The 9,351-nt window shown below is 50.4% G+C and overlaps 1 protein-coding gene across 1 annotated transcript in view; it reads right to left on the reverse strand.

Annotated features, from left to right (window-relative positions):
- CSUI_001949 (metal cation zip family protein) overlaps positions 1-5,840 on the reverse strand; it is a 10,337-nt gene extending 4,497 nt beyond the window's left edge. The window contains exons 1-2 of the mRNA XM_068062152.1: positions 1,367-5,840; positions 1-382 (exon numbers count right to left, since the gene is read on the reverse strand). The exon at positions 1-382 is cut by the window's left edge and continues 2,772 nt beyond it. The gene's annotated coding sequence lies outside the window, so the exon portion shown is untranslated. The remainder of the gene's footprint in view (positions 383-1,366) is intronic.
- Positions 5,841-9,351: the final 3,511 nt, after the last annotated feature.

A 9,351-nucleotide genomic window follows, 5' to 3' on the forward strand; every position in this document is an offset into this window, starting at 1 on the left:
CCCTCTGATCTTATTCTCATTCGATGGGAATGGAACTAAGTTCGCAGGTCTCGCTCCTAGGAGATGAAGACGAGGTTGAGAGGCAAACACACTTGCTATCTGTCGTTCTGCTGAGGGGAGAAGATGAAGTAAGCCAACGGATAGCAAGACTCCACCTGTAAAGGACATCGTTAGCCTAATATACTTGGCCGTCGCCGGTGTAATCCCTTCTCCACTCCGATGAGAACTGTTAGTACTAAGGTCTCTCTCACCTATCGAAGGCAGAGGTCTTCTCCCCCCTGTCTGTTCTTGCCGTTGTTGACGGAGAAAAAGAAGCGGTGGAACGGCTCCCGCTAAGGCACATAGGAAGATACTCCCTGCTGCATACAGTCGGGTAGATATCCTGACAGTTCACAAACAAGTCCAAACATGGAAAAGCGAAGAAAGCTTACACGATGGNNGGGGGGGGGGTTTACAAGGACGCTGATGTCCGTATACACTGCTGCTTAGCCGACTGATCGAGCAAGATGCATACTGTCTATACAGAAGAGACTGTCGTGCATGCCTGGGCACAGGGGGAAGCGGAGGGGACAGACAGCTCAAAAAACACGTTACCATTCGTTTGCCTTTTTTTTCCTTTCTGAGAGAAACGTCTCCCTTCAGTACCTCCTTGAAGAGAGAAAGGGTAGCATCTACTGCTAGCTCGATGCCTGCCATACGCATGGAACTTCGATTGCCTGCGTTGAATGTCCTTGTGCCAAGGCCCCTAAGTCGTCAGCTCATCGAGTCTACAACCTTCCATGTAGTCATTCTCAGTCAGGAGCAACACACTACGGCACAGAGCGCTGCGGAGATACCTACCAATGTTCTAAGAAGAAACAGATATGTATAGATATAGATTTGAATACAGAGAGTATAAATGCAGATACAAACATCCCTGAATTATGCGCCCACGAGGCGCTGCGTAAACGGCTCCCCATAGACAACACCTGTGTGAGCAGTTAGTTCGTCAGGGAGATCTCCCATCTCAGCTGAAAACTGAACTAACGTAAGGCGGCACGCTGAGCAACACGACGGACTCTAAAGGTGTATAGACGGACACTTTGGGAAGGGGAAGCAAGGAGTCCCGGGAAGAAAACAAGAGTGCATGTGTGTTCACTATGGAAGTGGCTCCCTTCCTTTGCCCCCCATCTCACTTCTTTCCTGGAAGTCACACTATTAATTTGTTCCCCTATTACTACAACCGAAGAGGTCTTACGCAGGATCGTACGGTCTTTACTCCCTATAAAGTCATCTATCAGTTATGACGGCTGGCTCCTCACTCCGACTTCCCCAAGCAACACAACAAGAAGAAAAGAAAGAGAGGACAGCCTCTGTGGAAACTCACAGCATGGACGGTGGAGAGGAGAGGCTGAGGTCTGCCGCCAAGACTCTTGCGTCATTGCCAAGTAGCAGCGAGGTCTGCGATGGATCATGGTGATGCTCACGATGAAGCTGTGAAGGAGGAGCACCGAATGTCTCTTGATCAGCTGGACGAGAAGAGGGTGGGACAAAACGATCTTTCTCTTTCTCTCCTCCATCTCGTCGTTCGTCTTTCCGCCGGATTCGAACTCCTCCCGAGTCTCCCTGTTTTCTCTCTTGTTTCTTGACTCCATGTTGTCGTATGTCCTCAGGACTTCTCAAAGATTTCCTCTCAAGATCTAAACCAAAGTTCGCTGTGTAAAAATTCGAATTTGGTCCCTTCACTTGGGTCGTTCCCTCCTCGTCCTGGTATGTCATAAGTCTCTTCTTCACTTTTGCCTTCACTGCATCATCCCCCCTTGTACCGGGCTCTGCTGCTGCAAAGTGAGATAACTTCTCATGTTCTTTTCGCTCTACTGTACCTTTCGTCAAAGCACTCGGTTCCTCATTCTCCTCTTTCTCGTTGACTTGAGAAGCAAGGGCCGCAGTTGACGTAACTAAAGGGCGATTCCATATACGCGCCCACCAAGAACGGAAACTCTCTGGGTGAACAGAAGCTGTCTCTTCAATCCCCATTCCTTTCTCTCGTAAACGCTCTCCCGCTGGGGCTGTCGGATCCTGTGCTCTTTCTGCCTCCTCTGTTGTCCTGCTAGGCTCTCGACTTGTCTCCTGTGAGAAATGTGGTTGACCCTTCTCAGCTGATACAGTCACATCTTCGTTCGCCGGAAAAGAAGAAGACGAAAAGGAAGAGAAGTCATGAGCATTTTTCACTTCTCTCTGTTCTCCATGGAAACTTGCTTCGGTCTCTCCGAACTCCTTCCCCCCTCTTTCACCCGCCTGAGAAACTTCGGTGTCACTTGGTTGTCGAGAGACATCTTTCCAAGGCTCCTCCTGTCTGTGGCCTACTCCGCGATTACTTGTTACTGTCTCCTCGTTAGAGAAAGTCTGAACCCCCTCGTCACTCTCTTCTGAGGAAGGGCGTGGAGATACAGAAGACGACGAAGAAAAAGAAGAAGGAAGAGGCGATTTCGATATGTTGTTTGGCGAGGCCGAGGACGAAAGAACAGATTCTTCCTTGGATCTGAGGTGCTCCACCTGTGATGTAAAGGGAGTGACGCCTGAAAATGTCTGTCCTTTGAGATCGCGGAAAACAAGCACCGGCTCTTCATTCAGGAGAGATACAGAAGGAAAGAGAGAGGAAGAGAAAGAAGGAGAAACTGTGGAAGTGAATGTACGAGCGGAGTCTGGGGCGGACGAAGAAGAAGAATACGATGAAACCTGGCTAGATGCAGCATAGACGAAGAAGACGGTAGAACTTCTTTGAGATGAGAATGTGCCTTTATCCCATTCGAATAGAAACGTAGAGGCGAAGAGAAAGGTCTGAATGACGAGCCATCGGAAAGAGAGGACACCTGACATACTGGGTGTCATTCCTTCAGAAAGGAAAAGCTTCTTTCTTGTCCTCTCCCTTCCTTCACCCAGTGAGAAACTGAAGAGCCCAAACAAGACAGATGGGCGAAGGTTGGGAAGGAGCTTGTAGAAAAGGGGAGATTGAGAAGCCGATTGAAGCGAAAAGGAGTACGATGAAAGGGCATTAGCAAAGAAGCTACCCATACGAAGAAGTCCCCGAGAGAAGTGACTGCAAAGCCAGGCAATGAGACACCAGATATGCTGAAGGAATAAGAGGCAAACCTGTCGAGATGCTTGGAGGAGAGTAGGGGCTGATACCGTAAGCCGTACGTCAGAGAAGGAAGCGAAAGTCTTCGGAAGACGATGAGATTTCGAAGAAGAAGAACTAGGAGAAGGATTACCAGGGACGTTAGGAAAGACAGTGCACGGGCGCGCAGTCAGACACCTTAACGAAGCGTGATTCGAATCGTCGGGTCCAGGAGGGGAAGAGAAAATTGTGGTGACGGGGAGAGGGGAAGAAGAAGAAACAGAAGAAACTGTATCGCCAGCTGAGTGTATGGCAGTCACAGGACGCTTGCCACACAGAAGACAATCATCACAAGAAGACGACCGCCGATATGAAGACTCTTCTGCCTTTCTATCGGGGATGGATAGGCTGTAGCGAGAATCCGAGGGCGGCCACCGAGGAAGCTCCGCCATACAATCGAGTATATGTACAACAGACAGGTCATATCGGTTTCCTTCCTTCGACTTGTTCCCCTCATGTTTTTCCTCCTTGTTAGGAGCTGGAGAGCCACTAGAAACTCGCGCGGAGTGACTCGGAGTGAAGTGCGTCACCAGGTCCGCCTCTTCAAGGAGTACTATCGATGAGTGTAAGGGGTCCATCCGTATATATCACAAAGAGGAATGTTTGCGGAGGTGGACCAGTGATAGCCTCTCACACAGACTTCACCGAGAGACATAGTAGCCACGAGCAGCACCTCGGTGGAAACCAGATAAAGAGACGAGGAGAGCGTGAGAATGCCAAGGACGATGAGCACTAAAAAGAGGAAAAGAGAAGGAAAGAAGAGCCTAGAGAAACAAGGAGAGAGCGGAAAATGACTAGGGTATGGCAAGTCCTCTGAAGGGAGCTGTCGACCACCTTGGAAAAAAGAGCCAGCCGTCCATCCCTCCCGCTGGCCCTCAGGAGGCTCAAAACAGGTTGAGCCAGTCAGCTGAGTATGGGCTTCACGTCAGAGCAGAGGTCGCGTAGATAGATAGATAGGTAGGGAGAAGGAAAGTATGCCTCCAGGTTATCCAGTGTCGATTCCCACGCAAGCAGAGCTCTGTTTGAAGTGTACTCTACTCACTCCAAAGAGAACGACACGAAGTCCACTATGTCCCTGCATTCAGCGTGACATCCCCTCAGATAGGAAGCCTCACAAACTGTGGTATCTGTCTAAAGCAACGAGAGACGTGCAGGAATGGACGGTGAAAGTGGCCGCGGAGCTGCTATTCTTCGAGCTAGCGAAGCACACGACAAGGCGAGGCGATAGATGGCCGACGTGAGATAAAGTGCGAAGGGGGGGCGTCTATCTGCTGTGTGTGGTATAGTCTTGAGATAACACATTCAGAGGGGTCTCGAACTAAGGAGCATGGGAGAAGCGGAGTGATCATGGGGACTGCCGTGAGACGATGATGACGCCAAAGAGAATTTATTCTTTTACGGAAGGCTCCGGCACTCTATTGTTGGCAAGCTAGTCCTCATAAGGCGCTCTGTACGATCGGGAGGAGTTCCTGCGGATATACATATGGCACTTCTCAGGAGTACGGCGGCGGAACTGCACGGGGGATGGTGGTCGCTCCGAAGGGCACGCGGCTACTTGATGCTCGAAAGAATACCCAGGCAACGTTGAGAGGTCCCCCGAGCAGAGCCGAAGTTCCGTAGGTGTCAGGGCCCCCGGAGACGACGAGATAGCTGATGGCGTAATAGCGCAAAGTCTCGGGGAGCAGACGCGAATGAAGGAAGTGAACGTAACTACAAATTGTTTTCGCGAAAGAAAACAAAGAGACAGGAGCGCAGTGCGGTCTCCGTATGCTGCGGGCTCCATCCGCCGCTGGCTTGTTGCTGGTAGAAGGGTACAGAAGATTAAAAATATATTAGAAGGCAACTCGGAAACCAAGACAAAGGTCTTAAAGAAACAAAAGCTCCTGACGACTTTCCAAGAAAAGCTTTCTGAAACCAGGAAGAAAACATCCGCAATGATGTGCAGCCATGGAGACTATCTTCAAAGGAAAGGAGCCCGGGTCCGGAAACAGCCTCAGCTGAGAAACAGAGCCGGCTCTCTCAGTGACTTTTCCTCGATTTCGGGGTTCTGGCGCATCTGTCTCGAGGGGGACATGGCTGTCCAGCAAGTGAAAAGCCGAGAAAAAGTGAATAAAAGGCACTGGGTCGACGAGGCACGTCGTGGAGTGGAAGAAGTCTTGGACGGAGCGAAAGGAGCCGAACGCAGGACAAATGTACGACGAGAGCAGGCTGGTGACCTCAACCATCAACAAGAACCTGCGGGGGAGCACGAGAAGAAAAATCAATGGTAGACGTGTGTGCGCTGAGGAAAATGAAGTGCTCAGACGAAGAAAAGGCGATGATGATTCTGCTGCATGTTCCGAAGTGTGCGGCGAGACAAGTGCATTCAGGAGGTTCGTCGGGTGGTCTGCTTTCAGTGAGAAGCAGGATCTCCAGGGGGAGGTGGCTCTTTCCTGACCAGAGAGCTGATGAGTCCCTGGTTCTGGACTACTTTCGCCACAAGGTTTATTGAATATGATGAGAGAGTGGCGTTTGACTCTAAAAAGGGATACAGCACCTGCGGCCCCGTCTACCTGCTTTCGGGTTCACTTAGGGTCCAGCAACCTTCTCTCCCTCCTCCCGTGTCTCGATCAGGAGGAGCTTTTCCCTTTCCCGTGGCTGCTTTATGTTGCATGCCTGCAAGACAAGTTTCTGAACTTCCTTTGTTATTACTAGTGTTTCTCACTGTATCTCTTGATTCTCTTAGTTTCAGCTGTGGCTTTGTATGCATGCTCTGAGAAGGCTTCATGTGTTGAGAGCAGGGGGGATGGCTACCTTTTTACTCAGGGTGGTGATGTGTGCCGGAACGCTACCAGGCAGGCTGACACTACTACGCGTCCAGCCCCCTAACCAGCTCACCCAGCGATGTTGCCCTTGAGCGGAAGAAAAGGTGTCTTCTTCGTTTCAAATCAGGAAATTGTCTCCTCCTGTCGCAGGGGATACTCCTGGCGTATTTTTGTTGAGGAACGTCTTCGCGCTCGCGCGTCGGCCCCCATCTACTCCGATTTGCCTTTCAATACTCTAGAAGGTGCCCGTAACGACAGGCCCTCCACCGCCGGGAAGTCCAGTCCTTGAGCACGCCCGTTGCGTGTCCCAGCCTCCTTTCCTTCTCCACTGTTTCAACTTTCTCGGATCTTGTGTCACCCACTTCGATTCTTTTGCTCGGTTCTTCTTCTGATGCCTGGCGTTTTCCCTCATCTTCCTTCTCATTTGCCTATCTTTTGTCTTCGCCGTCGTGGAGTCCTCTCTTACCCCGCTCACTTCGCTACAACACAAACGGTCTTCATCGACTCCTTCATCCTACTGCTCCACTCTTACTGCTGCAACTACCTCGTTCGTCCCTAGAGAGGGGGACAACCTGAACTGTTTTTCTGAGGACTCTTACTCCAAGACCAAACTGCCAGACTCGTTAATATGCCGCCTTTCTGTCACCATCTGTTTTTGGCCTCGTATCCGGGAATGACTGCCGCCTGCGGCTTCCAGGACGTACACTGAGGGAGCACATAGATTGAAGAAAACAAGGAATGTTTCAACTCTCCTAACCGACTGACACGATCTCTCTTGCCAAGGTGGTTCCGGGAAGGCGCAGAACGGGCCTCCTCGGTGTATATGTAAGGACACAAACGAAGAGGGGGCATGTGGGGGCACCATCGTCACCATCTGAGAACGTGAAATAAGAGGAGGAAAGAAGAAAAAACACACTCAGCAACCGAGGGTTCAATAATTTGCGGAGGTGGCGGTTGAGCTCACTGGGACTCAGCCACAAGCAGCAGATGAGAAAAAGGGTGAAAGAGAAATAACTAGTGGAGCCTGGTATCAGCTGCAGTCCGGTGATTGTTTTGTGAGGTCGACTTGCATATATAGGGTAGTGGTTCTAGTGGATGCTGAATCCAACAACACTGTAGATCAAGACCTATGTAGATGTACACATTTACGCTATGTGTTGGCCAACCCATATGTCTGTATATATGGTAAGGACAGTGCGTATACAGTGTAGCTCCTGTCCAGTCGCCAGGATGTCGCTTGGGACTGGTTTGTGGGATCAAGGCTAGCTGCGTGTCTGGCTATTCCTTACTTGATGAATCACGACGGGCGCCATCAGTCTTTTCTTCTTTTGTTCTGTCCTTCTCCTTATATCAAGCGTGATTTATCTTCTGCGGACTGTTACATATATTCCTATAGCGGCAGCAGTAGTTTCTGCCGGTAGAAGCGTGAGATGTCGGGCTATTTAGAATTCGCTTCCGCTAGCCGGCCTATGGTAGGGCATGAGGCTCCGGAATCTTCTCACAAGGAGTTTGCGCGCGTAGCCAGAAATTCGAATGTTACAGTCGCCAGGACAGCCTCTATACTGTCCGCGCTCCTCAAGGTTCCGGAAGCTCAGCCTTATTGAATAGCAAAGGGTTTCCCTTGCTGCGGAGACCTGGCTTTTTCCCTCTTTCTTGTCTTTCTTCTCATCTGCTTATCTCTTGTCTCCCTCGTCCTGGAATCCTCTCTCACCCAGTTGACTACGCTAAAACACTAGAGGATTTTCATCGGCTCCTTCCGCCTACTTTTCCACTCTTGTTGCTATGACTCCGTTGTTCGCCTGCTGTTTCTTAGTTACTCTCAGATAGTCTAGGAAGTTTCCTTGACCGGTCCCTACGTAGGGGCGTCAAGAACCACTTGGTAGCTATTCCCCGGCACCCAATCAGCCAGCTGTTTCTACGCCTCCCCTCCAGATCACCCCTGGCTTGTTTCTTCTACTACCCTTACTAGGCCCACCTTACATATGCACGATTCTGTTTCCGACGTGAACATTTCTGTTGATCAGCCGTAGAGAAATCCGACTCGGAAACGGAGAGACTTCCCCTCATTACATCTCTCTTTCACGTTGACACCGTCGCCAGGGGAGAAAAGGAGATAACGACGAAGGAAAATGAAGAACAGGTGTTCGAAGTGGAGAAAGAATTGCTGGATGTACTCTCTTGGTAAATACAGGTCATCTCTCGGAGGCTTCTGTCCGTCTGGCCGCTCCGTGAAGAATATTCGACCTGCTGTATGGCGGCCCTAGATTGCTTCCGTGCCTAAGATCTTCTCAGTATCGTGAATCCTCTATAAAGAAAGCACGAGGAGCCTCAACACAAAATACACCAGACATGGTAAGCAAGGACAGCACGAGCAGTGTTCTCGTTCCTTGGACTAAAGGAACTGGGGTAGGGATGGGGGGGGCGGGCAAATTGTCAGTCTGTTTCCCCTGAAAAACAAAGCGGCCGATCCTCTTTCACATCGGAGAGCGGAAGAAGGGGGATCAACTGCGTGGAATAAAGTATCCAGATAAAATACTCTCATCAGATCAGCCGTTAACGAAGGCCACTCCGGCGGACTTCGCACTAACAACACTACGGCGGTTCTCTGAGTGTACTCTATTCTGGTTGCCGTGCAACTCTGTGAGAAACAGTATGCAACCGAGCCGGAACCGTGAGAGACTTCTGTTGATACAAGGAACCTTCTGGGTGACTGACTGGTTTTGTGCTGTCGCCACACTCGGGATAGAGAGGCGTGTAGTTGCAGGTCTGGCTCATCACCAGTAGACATTGGTCCCGAGTATCTTTCTTGCGATCTTAGGGGAAAGCTCTCCGGCCTGAGATATTGGCTTGAAGCAAGTGAATGAACAGCGGCTTCTCTACCGTCATGTCCTCATGGGAGTAAAAAGCTTTCTCGCCCGGTCAGCCCTACCCACAAATGTCAGGGATCTCTTTGTTCACTTAACATCGGAAGCCTGCTGCTGCTTGGTGTCCGAATGAGGCCAGAAGGGCAAACCTCGTTTCCCAGACTATATTGAATTGTTCGCATATAGGGAAACCAGCTCACGTGCTACCGTTGATTCTCTTCCTTTCTCCTGCTAGATCACCGCTAACCCCGAGGTCGGCTGTACAGATTCGCAACTACCTTGAAACTACATTCCGACAAAACGTCTCCTCTTCTAAGCCACCGTTCCCTTTTCTTTTCTACATCCTCTCTCTCTTGACGCGAAGATGCTTCTGCTGCGGAGAACTGTCTTACAAGAGAGCTTCGCTGTCACTGACAAGACTGCACGATCGTATCGCGTAGGTCCCGCTCTTTGGGTGACAACTGCTGTTTTGCTCGCCTCACGCCTGTTTTACACTGAGCGAAACGTACCAGGAGGGTTGTGGCTT

Source organism: Cystoisospora suis (assembly GCF_002600585.1).
Source record: "Cystoisospora suis strain Wien I chromosome Unknown contig_810, whole genome shotgun sequence".
In the NCBI taxonomy this organism is placed as follows: Eukaryota; Apicomplexa; class Conoidasida; order Eucoccidiorida; family Sarcocystidae; genus Cystoisospora; species Cystoisospora suis.